This window comes from Hylobates moloch, unplaced genomic scaffold, assembly GCF_009828535.3.
Source record: "Hylobates moloch isolate HMO894 unplaced genomic scaffold, HMol_V3 SCAFFOLD_14, whole genome shotgun sequence".
NCBI lineage: Eukaryota > Metazoa > Chordata > Mammalia > Primates > Hylobatidae > Hylobates > Hylobates moloch.
The window spans coordinates 14,548,791-14,564,688 of NW_026652289.1; the positions used below are offsets into that span (position 1 = coordinate 14,548,791).

At 47.7% G+C, this 15,898-nt stretch overlaps 1 protein-coding gene across 7 annotated transcripts in view; it reads left to right on the forward strand.

Annotated features, from left to right (window-relative positions):
* The first annotated feature begins 812 nt into the window (after nt 1-812).
* Nucleotides 813-15,898, forward strand: part of TIAM1 (TIAM Rac1 associated GEF 1) — a 457,120-nt gene continuing 442,034 nt past the window's right edge. For 3 of the 7 annotated variants that reach the window (XM_032174685.1, XM_032174689.1, XM_032174683.1), the window contains exon 1: nt 813-973. The gene's annotated coding sequence lies outside the window, so the exon portion shown is untranslated. Of the gene's footprint in view, nt 974-1,295; nt 1,313-15,898 lie in introns of those variants that run through there. The other 4 variants (XM_058428039.1, XM_058428038.1, XM_058428040.1 and 1 more) reach the window with 2 other exon arrangements.

Below are 15,898 nucleotides of genomic sequence, written 5' to 3' on the forward strand. Positions count from 1 at the left end.
CCCCACGCTGTTATTCCAAGTTCGCTTGCTGGGCACGGTAAGTGAACCCTGGGAGTCCTGGACTCTGGTGAAGGCCACCATGCCCTACCTGGAGGCTGCTCAGGGTCTAACATCCTCTAGCATCCACGGGAAGGGACTGCGTTAGGATTTTTTCCTCTCGTAAAAAAGTTCCTGTCTCCCCCTAGAGCCAGGCACACGCCTCCCGAGCCAGACCACTTGTCCCAGGCACAACGTTTTTTGACTCTTCGCCTCCCCCGTTCCGATCCCCCTTCCTCTCCGCCTTAGTGGTAGGAAAATCCTTTACCTCCGACCAATCCCACCGATGCCGAGCCGCGCGCGCGCGCCAACTCGAGCTCCGTCTGTGCACGCCATTGGCCACCTCCACCTATGCGGGGTGACAGGCAGCTTCGCGGACCTATCGCCGAGGGAGGCAGAGGCCTCCGGCCCTCCCAAAGCTGCTTTGTTAGGGGCTCCCTGGTCGTCCCCCGGCCCGCCGCGCCTCCGCTGCCTGCGGGCGATCTCCCCGGGCCGCGCTGCCGGAGCCTCGCAGGAAGGCATCCCCGGAGCGCGCGCGGCCCGCACCCCTCCATCCGCGCGCTCCGAGCCTGGCTGCGGCACGGATACCCAGCGTGCGCCCGTAGTCGCTCTCCAGCCCAACTCCGAACGCCCCGCTCCTGCATCCACCGCCTCGGATTGGCTGGCCGGAGGCGGAGCGATTGTCAGGCGGCCCAATCGGAGCTCGGTTTCCCACGGGCTCCCGCGGCCCGGCCCCTGAGGCCGCAGGCGGAGGCGCCCTGACAGCTCCCATTGGCAGACCGCGAGCGGGTTCGAGCGCGGCCGGCAGAGCAGCGCCGCCGCCGTCGGGCGCGCAGCTCTGCAGCTCCGCGAACGCCTTGGCGCCCGCAGCCCCAGGGGCCCGGCTGCCCCGCATCGTGCCCGGCCCCTTCGCGGAGATCCCGGACGACCGTCGCGGGTGAGTACAGCGGGCCTGGGGGGCGCGGGCGTCCGGCCGGAGCCGCCCCGGGGGACGGCGGCGAGGATGCCCGGAGCCTCGGTGCCCGTGCCGGGCACGTTCTGACCCCCGTCTCCCGCACACTGGGGCTCCCGGCGGGTCCTAGCTCCCCCCGATCGGGCTTTCCACGTATTGTTTTCGTGTTCACACACTTGGGAGGTGGGGAGATCCGGGGAGGGGAGGCAGGAGGAGGCATCCCTCGAGCGAAGGAGGGAGACGAGACCGTGCAGCCCAGGTGCCTTCGCTGGATGGAAATGACAGCGTCCGGACGTCGGCATTCGGTCTTCTTGGCAGCGGGAGGTCAGCGCTGACCTGCGGCGGCCGCGGCACTTTGTATTTTATCGGCTGATTTTTGTCAACTTCGGGGAGGGCGTGCGTGTGCATCCCTGTATCTCTGTTTGCTTCTCGGTCCCTGACTTAGGCACCTCCGGGCCTGGCTTTTCGGCGACGCTTCCTGGGCGCTCACCTTGGCGATCCGTGCCGCGCTCCGGGCCGGGCTCACCGGGCGGAAAGCCCAGGGGCCGGCGCACGGAGCTGGGGACGCGCGACGAACCCCCGGAGGGGGGCATTAAAAGCGGAATCCTGCGGGTGCGGAGACAATGCCTCATCCGGGCGGTCGGGTCCCGGGGGCTGTGCCCTGGGTCCCCGGGCCCGATCCCGTCCCCGCCTCGCCCTCTCACCAGCTCTGCCGCTGCGATGCTGCTGCGCCGCGCCCCTCGCCACCCGGCTGGGGACCTGCGTGGGGCCCGCTTTTGTTTACAGACCTCGCCATTGGGCGAGAGCAGCGCGCCGTGCGCCCCCAGCCCGGGCGGCTGCCGCCTGCCCCCTCCAAACCTGGAGAAGTTGGTGCGCGCTGTCAGGTGACGCCCCCTCCCCCCGGCCGCGGGGCGGGATGCTGCAGGGGAAAGATGCCGTCTCGGCGCCTTCGCGCCCAGCCCCCGCCGCGCACGGCGCCTCTAGGTCCCCTGCACCCGGGGGCGCCCGTGTCCCAGCCTGGGGCCCAGGCTGGCTGCCCTCGAGGCGCCGACTCGGCCACACTCACCCGGCTCCAGTCGTCGCATCTCCTGGTCTTGCCCCCGGGTCAGCCCAGGTTGTCTCGGAGCCTACCTTTTCCCGCGCGCTGGCAGGTCTTGAAGGACGCGCGCGAGCCCTTGGGCACACTGTGCAGTCTGTGCCCGTCTCGGTGACACCCGCGCGGCCCCGCGGGGCAGCTGTGTCGCATCCCGAGTCAGAGCCGTCCGGATCGGGTTACCCATGCACGCTGACTTGGCGCATACTTTGAGTTGGAGCAGAGGTTGAGAGCCTGTGCGCTGAGATCAGACAAACCCGGGTTCCAGTACCTGCTCGGTGTCACTCACAAGCTGGGTGATCCCGGCCGAGCTATTCTATCTTCCTTCGTCTCAGTTTGCGCATCTGTAAAGTGGGGATAAGGAGTAACCTCTAGGGGGGCGGGGCTTAAACGACCATATAGATTAACTTCATAGCACAGTGACTGACAGCCACGTATGAAACATTAGAGTCCTGTTGATTCTTTGTTAGAGGAAATCCCTAATGGAGGATGGCACCTTGTCGCTTAACCTTTTCTGCGTTCTTCACTCCCCCAACCCCAATTTCTTTTTATTATAAAAGGCATGAAGGACTGCTGTTCTCAGCTTCAAACAGGACTTGTTTTACTTGGCCTTAGGTTTACTTAGATTTATCTAATCGCTTGCAGCCTTTTTAAAAATGTGTTTGAATTTCCATTAGGTTTTAGTTGTTCTTTCTTCTTCAAGATTCTGCTGGGACCCAGACCTGGGTTTGGAGAAGGAAAAACCCTTCCAGGTGGAAAGCAGTTGCCAGTGAACCAATGACTGCTGTGGAAAGTGATTAAGTCCAGGAAGGAGGGAGGTTTGAACACAGAGATGTCTGGAGGTTAGGAGGGAACACTTTCTAGGAGAGATGAAATTTAAGCTATGCTTTGTAGCTGAAGAAGTTTGGTAAATTGTTGGTCTCTAGCGTATGCTTTTTTGTATCTCAAGGTAAAAAGCTGTGCTAGGGAGGGTGGATGCCTTTGCGTGGTAAACATCGACGTTGCTAAGTAATTATCTTTGACAAATAGAGGAGAAATAAAACTTAAGGAAGAGGCTGTTGACTAAGCAGGGAAGGTAGAAGAAGAGAATCGGTTTCATTGAGTATCTTCAAAATGTTGTGAATGTGTTTTGACTTGTTTTTCCTCCACTAGCCCTGCACTGCTACTTTTCTTTAGGCAAAAAGAGAAATCAATTTCATATAGAAATAAACAAAACAAAATAATAACAGTCCATAATCAGATAAATAGTTTCAAAAGATGATCTCAGGCTTAACGACAGACTAAGATTTTACTGAAAAAAACAAAACAAAACTTCCTGTTTTAACACCCTTTTGCCTGTTGGAATAAATTATTGGGTCCAACAACACATTCTTTGAATGTAGGCCCCAGGGGCCTTTGCCAGCCGAAACAAGCAAACAAACAAATATAAACTCGACTTGTAGGCTGTCCAGTGGTTGGAGAAGCCCTCAGGATTGCGCTCTGTCTCTTCTGTTCCCCTGGGCCTGCCTCAGTTACCTCGAGTGGAATCTGACTCCCGTGAACCCCTATTCGGCTGTTGATGTGGAACGCGGCCAGTAGCATTGTTGCTAGGTGTCAATTAATAAATATGATAACCTATTTAAAGTTGAACTCTCAGAAATGATTCCCATCCTTCTTGTACTTGTTCTGGGAATTCTCGCGCCGTTAGGGATGCTGAAGGCCTCTTTTCCCCCTGCTGTTGTGTGGGGATCAAATCAGTTGGGGGCCTAGACTTAAAAGGGAGCACGTGGTTAGGAAATCTCATTAGCTGACAATTTAACTCCACTCTAATGCTCGTCCAAAGAGCCCGGACAAAGACTTCCTCTCCTTTTCCTTTGCAGTTCTCTCTCCTTGCTCCTCTCTCCTCCCCTCCCCCTCTAAACCAGAAAGGAAAAGCAGCGTTGGGCCTGTCTCCTTCCCCCCAGATTCCTGCAGTTCTAGTGTGCCGACTGAACCCCAGGCATTCTGGAGCCCTGAGCAGGAATTCCTTGGAAGAGTTTGCTGAGGGCCTACTAGGTGCGTGTGTTAACACTTCTGCGATTTCCGCAAGGATCATACTGTCTAAAGGAGAAACACGTTTTGTGAGACAACACTTTCATAGATGTGCAGTAGAAGCCTCTGGTTTTTCCAGATGAGGAAGGCAGGTGAGAGCATGGGAATCACATCAAAGCCTTGCCTAGAAATCTGCGCCGGGAGAGGGGGCTTCTGTCTGTTTGAGGAGGGCAGAGGAGTGGGAGTGAGAAGCCAGAAAGAGAATTCAGTTCCTCTGGGCCAGGTACAGATTCTCATGAAAGTGCTGAACACCACGGACTCAGGCTTGTGGTTAAAAAAGAGCCTCGTTTTACGATCTCCAGTCATTTGGTCTTCTGTATCAAAAACACACTTTCACTGGGGATGTGTGTGTGTATATATTATATACACACATGTATATTTACATGTACATTTTCTTTCTAAATTAAGCAAATAGGTAGAACGTATGTTTCTGACGGTATCTCTCTTTTTGTTTTTCCTCAATTCCAGACCAGAAAAATCAGATTAGCAGGGCTCTAGTAAACGTTTCTGTTTTTCCCAATTCCAAACTTCAGGTCTTTTCATCTCTAAATACTCCATTTTATATAAACTATAACTCCTGTGTAAAAAAAAAAAAAGAACAAATTCTCTCTCATCATCATTGTAGGCCAAATCATTTATTAAAAAAATAATAAAAGAGACATTCAGAAATAAAGCAGTACTCAGCAAGGAACAGAGTGTTTTTAAAAATAAAACAATGTTCTAGTGTAAAAGGGTACACGATATTAATAGTTAGGTGGAGTTTTCCCCTTCCATTCCCTTCCCAACCTCTGGCACCGTCCTCCACACCCTCCAGCATAAGACCTTCCCTGTTCCTGCGGTCTCTAGGGACCTCATTAAGACATTCATAAGGGCCTAGACTGTGGGCATGGGAAGCCGCAGAGATTCCTCCAGTGCATGTGTGAGATTCTTCTAGAAGACCTTGAAGCTCTTTCACTAGGTGAAGAGGTTTTTCTCCCTCTGGGCTGAGGCAGAGCTGGGAGACTTTGCATCCTACCACAGAGCCCTGGAGTGGGGTCTCAGCTCACTGAAACGATTGCAGAGCTGGAGGGGGTGTGGGTACTACGCAGGCATGATCTGAGAGCCGATCAATTGTCTGCTTTCAGAGGATGTTAAACAAAGAGTGATGATTCATCCAAGAACTCTGTGGGAGGAAGTTTCTTTCAGCTGAGCACAATCTCAGTTTCAGAATGGGCCCAGGGCGCTTTGAGGCTTGGTCCTGTCACCAGGTATTTCTTTCCTTAAAGGAAGACTTGGGTGTAGTTGGAGCGGGGGCATCCTAGCCTTTTGCAACCCAGCAAAACCGAAGTATAATATGGATGTTTTCTGTTTGGGACCACTTTGAATTCATGAAAGAAAGATGAAAGGGAGGGGGAAGTGTCTTTGGTTTTAAGAAAATAACACCTGTATTATTTATTCCAGCTTCTGCCCCACTACAGTATGATTTTATTAAAGAGCAAAGGATTCTAATGCAGTTGTGCTGGGAAAAAGATCTAACTGGGAGGCAGCGGGGCTGAGTGTCCAAGCTTGGAATGGGTGGAGAAACTGATTGGAGATTGGGCTATGAGGATTCAGTTGCTTTTCCTTAAAGACCCAAAACACGCTTCTCTGTGACCACGAGGAAGACAGGATATCCTGCCAAAAAATCCTGCCTTTGCAAAGCCTGTTTCTAAAGGAGTGTTCTCCTGCCTCCCTTCCACTGTCCCTCCCACCTTGCCTGAGAGCTGCTAACCTTGTAAACATAGATCAATCCATCAATCCTAGTTCCTGCTCTTGGTTTCCTCTGCCCACTCTGCAGGGGTAATAATGAGTCCCAGAAAGCCACCACGTCATCTGGGGGCAGGGGGAGGTCACGATGAGGAGTGGGTCTTGGAATCCTCTCTGCTAGGGGAAGGGGAGATGTCAGGACCATGGAAATGGGGTGAACAGGATTTGCTACCCATTGCTTGCTCAGGAGGGAAGGTGGGATCGGGACAATAGTGACGTCTGCTTGTTGAGGGGCCTTGGGGTAGGGGTGAGGGTCTGCCCTGCAAAACCTCTCCTCTGAGCCTTGTTGGAGGCCTCCAGTGTCTGTTGGGAAAGATTGCAGCCCAAGGCCTCATCTTCCAGGGCTTCTTCAGATCCTGGGGACAAGATCTCTATCAACCCAACCCTCTTTTGGCCATCACCTGGGCTGGGTGGCCACATTCCAGGCAAATGATAATTTCTTGCAGTAAAGTCCAGGAGGGTCTCATGAGCTCGTTCCCACTCACTCTTTGGGCAGTGTATTCAGAGGCTCAGAACCACAGGGCTTATTCTTGCCATGACCTTATGTGGGTTTTGTTTTGTTTGAAACTTAACAGGACCCTCACCCAACCAATTGGAGTAAAGTGTAAGTTCTTTCCTTCTTGCAGAATGTGCATCTCCATCTCCTCACAGGACACAGGATATCTTTGGAAAGTGATAATTTGGAGGGCAAGTTCTTCAGCATAATGTGGGCTACCTGGGTTCTGATAACCACAGGGGTGCATCTCCACACTGCTAAGGCCCCAAGCTCCCTGGGGTACCCCAGGACACTCCTCCTTATGCCTGTTGCCTGGTGTCATTATTAATTCTATCACCTGACATGCTCAAAAATGACCCACTTTGATCTCTCAGAATCCTGTGTCCCAAGTGTCCCAGCTGTCACTCTGAGTATGTTTTAAATAACTCTGTCTAGTACTGTTCTGATGGCAAATTCTGCTTTGTTCTGGTGGTTAGCAGCATCTGCCTTTTGGTTTCAAAGTGTGTTCTAACTGGGGTCGGCTGTGCTGGTTGGTGGAGAGATGAAGGCGGTGCCACGGTCACTTCCTTTCACCTAAAATTTTCTTTGGATCCCAAAGTTATTAAGGCATTTGGATGCTCATTCTTGCCATGGCAGAGTTTTGACCTTTTTATGATGATTCTTACTGTCTGCCCTACATGTGGTGTGGTAGGGACTTTCGACAGGTTTCTTATTCTCTCTCTCTTTTTTTCTTTTTGGAGATAGAGTCTTCCTCTTGTTACCCAGGCTGGAGTGCAATGGCACAGTCTTGGCTCACGGCAACCTCCGTCTCCCAAGTTCAAGCAATTCTTGTGCCTCAGCCTCCCTAGTAGCTGTATAGGCGCCCGCCACCACGCCTGGCTAATTTCTGTATTTTTAGGAGAGGCAGGGTTTCACCATGTTGGCCAGGCTGGTCTCGAACTCCTGATCTCAGGTGATGCACCTGCCTCGGCCTCCCAAAGTGCTGGGATTACGGGTGTGAGCCACCGCCCCTGGCGGAGGTTTCTTGTTCTCTTAAGGATCCAACCTACATGGCTCAGCTACCTTTGTAGTAGGGACACAGTTTCTGTCTATCAAACTTGAGTTGGTTTTGCTTAAATCACACTTAATTCACGATTTTACTCAGTAATAATGATCTAGTTTAATATTTTTTCTGACATAAATTATATTTTTATTTCACGCAGATACTTCAACTCAAGTAATGCAAAGTTCGATTTGATTCTAAAAACAATGTGCAGGCTGGGCACTATCTCTACTAAAAATACAAAAATTAGCCGGGTGTGGTGGCGCACGCCTGTAATCCCAGCTACTCAGGAGGCTGAGGCAGGAGAATTGCTTGAACCTGGGAGGCGGAGGTTGCAGTGAGCCGAGATCGCGCCACTGCACTCCAGCCTGGGCGACAGAGTGAGCCTCCATCTCAAAAAAAAAAAAAAAAGGCAGAGTAATAATTCCATATAGCATTAAGAGACTCAGAACAGATGCGCTTCTCTTGAAAAGTATTGTAACAGTCTTCTGCCCCGGTCCTGTTTTATTCCCATCCAGCCTGATATTCTCTGGAAACAATTACATTTGTTCATTTTTGTTTTTAGTGCCTCTAGTGATTATCTTTATATCTCTAAATAATATGAATATATGATTTAATTATCAGCTTCCTGTTATAATGAGTGACAATTGCATCTCACCTGCTTCCTTCATTCTCCACATTTTTGATAATTATATTTATGGTTCTTTTTTTCTTTTCTTTGAGATAGGGTCTTGCTCTGCTGCCTAGACTGGAGTTCAGGGGCGCAATCATGGCTCACTGCAGCCTCAAGCACCCAGGCTCAAGCGATCCTCCCGCCTCAGCCTTTGGAATAGCTGGGACTACAGGTGCACGCCACTATGGCTGGCTAATTTTTTAATTTTTTGCTATAAAGATAGGGGTTCTACTATAGTGCTCAGGCTGGTCTTGAACTCCTGGACTTAAGCGATCCTCCTGCCTCAGCCTCCCAAAGTTCTGGATTACAGGTGTGAGCCATGGCATCTGTTTTTTTATGGTTCTTTTTCTTTTTTTTTTTGAGACAGAGTCTCACTCTGTTGCCCAGGCTGGAGTATAATGGCACGATCTCGGCTCACTGCAACCTTTCCACCTCCTGGGTTCAAGCAGTTCTCCTGCCTCAGCCTCCCAAGTAGCTGGGATTATAGGCGTGTGCCACCACGCCCGGCTAATTCTTTTGTATTTTTAGTAGAGGCAGGGTTTCACCATGTTGGCCAGCCTGGTCTTGAACTCCTGACCTCAGGTGATCCACCTGCCTCAGCCTCCCAAAGTGCTGGGATTACAGGCGTGAACTACCATGTCCGGCCATTGTTCTTTTTCTTTTATTCTTTTTTTTTTTTTTTTTTGAGACAGAGTCTCACTCTGTTGCCCAGGCTGGAGTGCAGTGGTACGATCTTGGCTCACTGGCCCACTGCAACCTCTGCCTCCCTGGTTCAAGCGATTCTCTTGCCTCAGCCTCCTGAGTAGCTGGGATTACAGGCGCCTGCCACCATGCCTGGCTAATTTTTTTTGTATTTTTAGTAGAGACGGGGTTTCACCATCTTGGCCAGGCTGGTCTTGAACTCCTGACCTCATGATCCACCCTCCTCCAAGCCTCCCAAAGTGCTGGGATTACAGGCATGAGCCACTGCGCCTGGCCTTATGGTTCTTAAATTGATTATTCTTCAGTCTTTATATTACTGACATAGACCTTTAATTTAGTTCCATCAATCAATGACAGTACTTTTAATCCCTCCCTGCCATTGTGAAATTAGAAATGGATGTCCTGATCTTCTCTTTTTCTCCTTAACTTTCTTCCTGGCTCTACCCCCAGCTCCGTCAGCGGTCAGGAGTGGTAATGTTGTGTTGCTACATTGTATTTCTGTAATCATGATTAAGTCTTCTAGGTTTTCTCTATAGATTGTTTTTATTTTTACAACCGTGTTATTAAAATATACTTCCACCTCTTTTTAAAGTAGACATTTCAGTGGTTTTTGATATATTTACAGAGTTGTACAACCATCGCCACAGTCGATTTTAGGACACTTTCATCACCCCAAAAGAAACCCTGTACCCATTCACGGTCACTTCCTTTCTGTACCCTTCCTCCCAGCACTTGGCTACCACTAATCTACTTTCTGTCACCATGGATTTGCTTAGTCTGGACATTACCGAGAAATAGAATCCTATAATATGTGGTCTTTTGTGGCTGGCTTCTTTCATTTAGCATCATGTTTTCAAGGTTCATCTGTAGTGTGACGTGTATCAGTACTTCACTCCTTTTTCTGGCTGAAAAATATTCCATTGTACGGGTATACTACATTTTGTTTATCCATGTATCAGTTGATAGACATTGGGTTATTTCTACCTTTTGGCCTTTGTGCATAGTTACTGTTATGAATGAATATGGCACAAGTATTTGTTTGAATATCTTTTTTTTTTTTAATTCTTTTTTTGTTTTTTTCTTTTGAGATGGAATCTCACTCTGTTGCCCAGGCTGGAGTGCAGAGGCACGATCTCGGCTCACTGCAGCCTCCACCTCCTAGGTTCAAACAATTCTTCCTCTGCCTCCTGAGTAGCTGAGACCACAGATGCATGCCACCATGCCTGGCTAATTTTTGTGTTTTTAGTAGAGACAGAGTTTCACCATGTTGGCCAGGCTGGTCTTGAACTCCTGACCTCAGGCGACCTGCCCGCCTTGGCCTCCCAAAGTGCTGGGATTACAGGCATGAGCCACCACGCCCGGCATTTTAAAAAAATACTCTTTTGGATGTAAACCTAAGAATGGAGTTGCTACGTCATACGTAATTCTATGTTTAACGTATTGAGGAACTACCAGATTATTTCCTAAAGTGGGTGCACCATTTTACATCCCACCAGCAGTGTATAAGGAGTCCAATTTTCCTACATCTTTGCCAACACTTGTTATTGTCTGTCTTTTTGATTATAGCCATCCTATTGGATGAGCAGTTGTATCTCCTCGTGGTTTTGGTATGCATTTCTCCAATAAATAATGTCATTGAACAGAACATCGTTTCATGTGCTTGTAGGCTAATCGTATATTTTCTTTGAAGAAATGTATCTTCAGACATGTTGCTCATTTTTAATTTTTTTGTTTTTTATTTGTAAGTTGTAAGAATTCTTTATCTATTCTAGTTATAAGTCCCTTATCAAATATATGATTTGCAAACATTTTCTCCATTCTGTGGGTTGTCATTTAATTTTCTTGATGATGCCCTATGCATATTTATTTTTAAAAGCTGAAAGTCAATAACAAATGTTTACTTAGTCATGATTCTGCCAATACTTTTCACTACATATGTAGGTGGTATGCTAGTTTACATTTCCTTTTCTACACTTCTGGTGTGACTAATTAAGCTGTAGATCAAGAACAGGAACACAGGAAACATTTTGTTTTAAAACATCAATTTCACACTTAAAAAAAGCAAAACTTTGTTTACTTAAAAAACTGAATCACTCAGTTATTTTATTTATCAGAGCTTCTTGAAGGAAATATTTGCAATGAGATTCGGAAGTGAACTACATTTGGGTATCAGCTTTTGGGTGTTAAACTTTGGCAAGGTGGTAGTTTTTGTTGTGTTTTATTAATACAGAGGTTCTCAACTGGGGGCAGCCTTGCCTCCAAACATTTGGCAATATCTGGAGATATTTTTGGTTGTCATGGCTAGAGAGGTTCTAATGGCATCTAGTGAGTAAAGGCCAGTGATGCTGCTGAACATCCTCCAGTGCATAGAACAGCCCACCAGGACAGTGATCAGGTCCGTAGTCAATGATGTTCAGCTTGGCCTGGCACGGTGGCTCATGCCTGCAATGTTGGCACTTGGGGAGGCTGAGGTGGGGGGATCACTTCTGGCCAGGAGTTCGAGACCAGCCTGGCCAACATGGCGAAGACCCATCTCTAGAAAAAAATGCAAAAATTAGCTGGGCATGGTGGTGCATGTCTGTAGTCACAGCTACTTGGGAGGCTGAGGCAGGAGGATTGTTTGAGCCCAGAAAGCAGAGATTGCAGTGAGCTGAGATTGTGCCATTGCACTCCAGCCTGAGTGACAGAGCGAGGCTCTCGTCTCAAAAAAAAAAAAAAAAACAACAAAAGGTTGAGGTTGAGAAACCCTGCATTTAAAAGACACATATGGCCTGGCATGGTGGGTCACGCCTGTAATCCCAACACTTTGAGAGGCTGAGGTGGTCGGATCACTTGAGGTCAGGAGTTCGAGACCAGCCTGGCCAACATGGCGAACCCTGTCCCTACTAAAAATACAAAAATTGGCTGGGTGTGGTGGCACACACCTGTAATCCCAGCTACCGAGGAGGCTGAGGCACACGAGAATCGCTTGAACCCAGGAGGCGGAGGTTGCAGTGAGCTGAGATCTCGCCACTGTACTCCAGCCTGGGTGACACAGCGGGACTCTGTCTCTGAAAAAAAAAAAAAAAAAGACACAAATAACAAATACTATTCGAGATCACATGTTTAAATGTCTTAGGAAAGAATCTTGTACTTTCTAGATATTTGGAACCAAGCTATCTTGAGGCATCAGCTTTTGGTTATTATTTTAGCTGGAATTAAGAAAGTATATCTTCCTTTTATACAATAGAAAGTTCTTTAAAGCTAGATAATAATTTCAGGTGTTTTGGGCTTTTCTGTGCTTGAGCAAGTTCTTTCAGTTAATGTCTGGATATTGCTAATAACTGTGTCATGCAAAGCTCATCCTTAACCCTCAAATCTGTTATGGTTAATATATCGCTGGGTGATTATTACAGAATTACTCCTCTTAAGCAGTTTATCGAGCATTGAAAATATTTTCAGAAAACGTTCCGAGTGTGGTGCATGGTCTACCATGACATTTTAGAAAAGATGTATGAATGTTCAAATAATTATCTCATCCTGAAATCTCTATGATTAGAAGTTACAATTTCAGTGCCACAATTATATCAATTGAACTTTAACATTTCATTGTAATTATAAAAATTAAAACCTTGTAACTGTGGTTCTTAGTTAACTAAACAATTTAACAATTGAATTCCTTAAAAGTAGATTGAAAATCCTCACCCTAAAGTTTTTTTCCTTTTTTTTCCCCCTCCTGATGGACGGCTAATTGCTTTAATTTTGAGGGTTGGATCCGCCTGCCACCTTGGCCCTGTGAAACCTCATCAATTGTATCAAACAATTCAAATTATCTTAAAGGTTTGTGGGAGTCTGTTGCCACAATTTCAGTGCACTTCAAGTAAGAATACACAAATGACTGTCTCTTTCTTGGAAGATGAGCTCAAAACCAGGTATACTTCGTTTATAAAAGTTGCTAGTTAGCATGAGGAACCGGCAGTCATCATGCCAAAGACTTGAGAGATCCCAGTTAACTGCCCATTCTTTAAAACAGGACCAGTTAATGTAGCTTATTAGAGTGGGAAGGGCTAAAATTGTACCTTTTGGACAGACTGAATTTTGATTGTAGTAATCCATGTCTTCTCAGCCTGTGATACAGCAGTTCTGAATCTCATCCAAGTCAGGAGAAGTGAATTTATGAGCCTCCTACCAACTAGCAACTAGTAAGCTGGAGTGCCTGGACCATATCTTTATTACAACATAGGAGCCAGCCCCACTATGGGGCACAGCCCTGCAGCCGAGACAGGGCTTTGGGGAAACTGGTTTCAAGGGTATAAGATATGGTCTTGGTTGCTGCATTATGGTTGCTAGAGAACTTTAATTTGGGAAAAACTTGAAAACTCTCAAGGTTTTTCAAGCTTCAACAAGTTACTTTGTGGAATTCTGGAGGAGAGGGGAGTCGGGTTTAATAGTTTTTACTCCCACTGTAGATGCTGTAACATGCATATCCTTGAATTTTTTCCTTTGCCATGAATAAAGTATTTCTGATCTCTAGCAGTGTTAAAATGGTTAATAGCCTTTGATTACATGGGCCCACCCTTCTCCATTTTTCTCAGGCATGCTCTGGTTTCTTTCTTTCTTTTTTTTTTTTCTTTTGAAATGGAGTCTTGCTCTGTCACCCAGGCTGGAGTGCAATGGTGTGATCTCAGCTCACTGCAACCTCCGCCTCCCAGGTTCAAGTGATTCTCCTGCCTCAGCCTCCTGAGTAGCTGGGATTACAGGCATGCGCCACCATGCCTGGCTCATTTTTGTATTTTTAGTAGACACGGGGTTTTGCCATGTTGGCCAGGCTGGTGTCGAACTCCTGACCTCGTGATCTGCCTGCCTGAGCCTCCCAAAGTGCTGAGATTACAGTTGTGAGCCACTGAGCCTGGCCTGTGGTTTCTTTTTAACATTTTTTTTCCTTCTTCTTTTTTTTTTTTTTTTTTAGACAGAGTCTTGCTGTGTCACCAGGCTGGAGTGCAGTGGCGTGGTCTTGGCTCACTGCAACCTCCGCCTCCTGGGTTGAAGCCATTCTTCTGCCTCAGCCTCCCGAGTAGCCAGGATTACAGGTGCCCACCACCACGCCCAGCTAATTTTTGTATTTTTAGTAGAGACGGGGTTTCACCATGTTGGCCAGGATGGTCTCGATCTCCCAACCTCGTGATCCGCCCGCCTCGGCCTCCCAAAGTGTTGGGATTACAGGCGTGAGCCACCATGCCCGGCACATTTTTTTTTCCTTCTGCCTGGGTAATTCTTCTGGAAGATTCCATCACAGTTTTTTTTTTTTTTTTGAGACAGAGTCTCGCTCTGTCGCCCAGGCTGGAGTGCAGTGGCACAATCTCGGCTCACTGCAAGCTCCGCCTCCCGGGTTCACGCCATTCTCTTGCCTCAGCCTCTCCGAGTAGCTGGGACTACAGGCGCCCGCCACCGCGCCCGGCTAATTTTTTGTATTTTTTAGTAGAGACGGGGTTTCACCGTGGTCTCGATCTCCTGACCTCGTGATCCACCCACCTCGACGTCCCAAAGTGCTGGGATTACAAGCGTGAGCCACCGCGCCCGGCCAGTTTTTTTTTTTTTTTAATTACAAATACTTCTTTTCATTACATAAAGTGTGCCAGAATATCCGTTATAAATATTCTTTAGTGTTGAGATTAAGGGTGGTTATTTTCTTTTATTTAAACAATTAAAAAAAAATTAATTAAAAAATTTTTTTCTCTTCCTATATAAAAGCAGCTTATTTTCTTCTGTATGATTTTCTCTAACTTTGAAAGATTTTGCGATGAGTAGGAGTTACTTGTATAATCAGAAAAATCACATTAATGAATATACACCTTCATCTTTGAGTGGGTGTGACTAGTGGACACTTAAGCCCCCCAAAGTCATATTTTCTTGTTTTGTAATCCACTTTACACATGGAGATTAATCGCAAACTGCTCCTCTTAACAAGGAAGAATAAAGAATATGTGGGCTCTGTCAGAGCGAACAAAGATGAGAAAGCCAGTGGGGGCCACAGAGGAGCCCAGTGATTGAATCTCAATGGAAGGATTAGCGCTATTAATGGATCCTTTCAGGCTGGGATTGAACCAAGACCCTCACACATCAGAACACTGTTGACCTTGGAAGGTTGAGTGCCTCCCCTTTTTTCCGCTTTCTCTTTAGATACTAGTCTTATATCCACAGTCCCAATCAAGGTTGTGTCTCATGACCTCAGCTTTTCTCTAGGATTGTCTCCTGGTTCGTGAATGATCCCATCTTCTCTGAATGTTCCAAAGCATTGATGGTTTCCAAGACATTTAATTCATGTCTGTGTTAGTTTCCTTGCTGTAACAAGGTACCTCAATCTGGTGACTTAAGACAACAGAAGTTTATTCTTTCACAGAACTGGAGGCTAGAAGTCTGAAATCAAGGTGTCAGCAGGGCCACACTCCCTCTGGGAGCCCTAGGGAAAATTCTTTTCTTGCCTCTTCCAGCTTTTGGTGGCTCCGGGCAATCCTTGGCTTGTCACATTATCACTCCAATCTCTGACATTATCATATGGCTGCATTCTCCATGTGTGTCTGTGTGTCTGTTTCCACATCTCCCTCTTTCTCTTATAAGGTTATCAGCTATTGGCTGTAGGGCCCCGCCTAATTCAGTATGACCTCTTCTTAACTTGATTACATCTGCAAAGACCCTGTTTCCAAAGAAGCTCACATTCACAGGTACCAGGGATTAAGGTTTTGACATATCTTTTTTTTTTTTTTTTTGAGATGGAGTCTCGGCCGGGCGCGGTGGCTCACGCTTGTAATCCCAGCACTTTGGGAGGCCGAGGCGGGCGGATCACGAGGTCAGGAGATCGAGACCACGGTGAAACCCCGTCTCTACTAAAAATACAAAAAATTAGCCGGGCGTGGTGGCGGGCGCCTGTAGTCCCAGCTACTCGGAGAGGCTGAGGCAGGAGAATGGCATGAACCCGGGAGGCGGAGCTTGCAGTGAGCCGAGATTGCGCCACTGCACTCCAGCCTGGGTGACAGAGCGAGACTCCGTCTCAAAAAAAAAAAAAAAAAAAA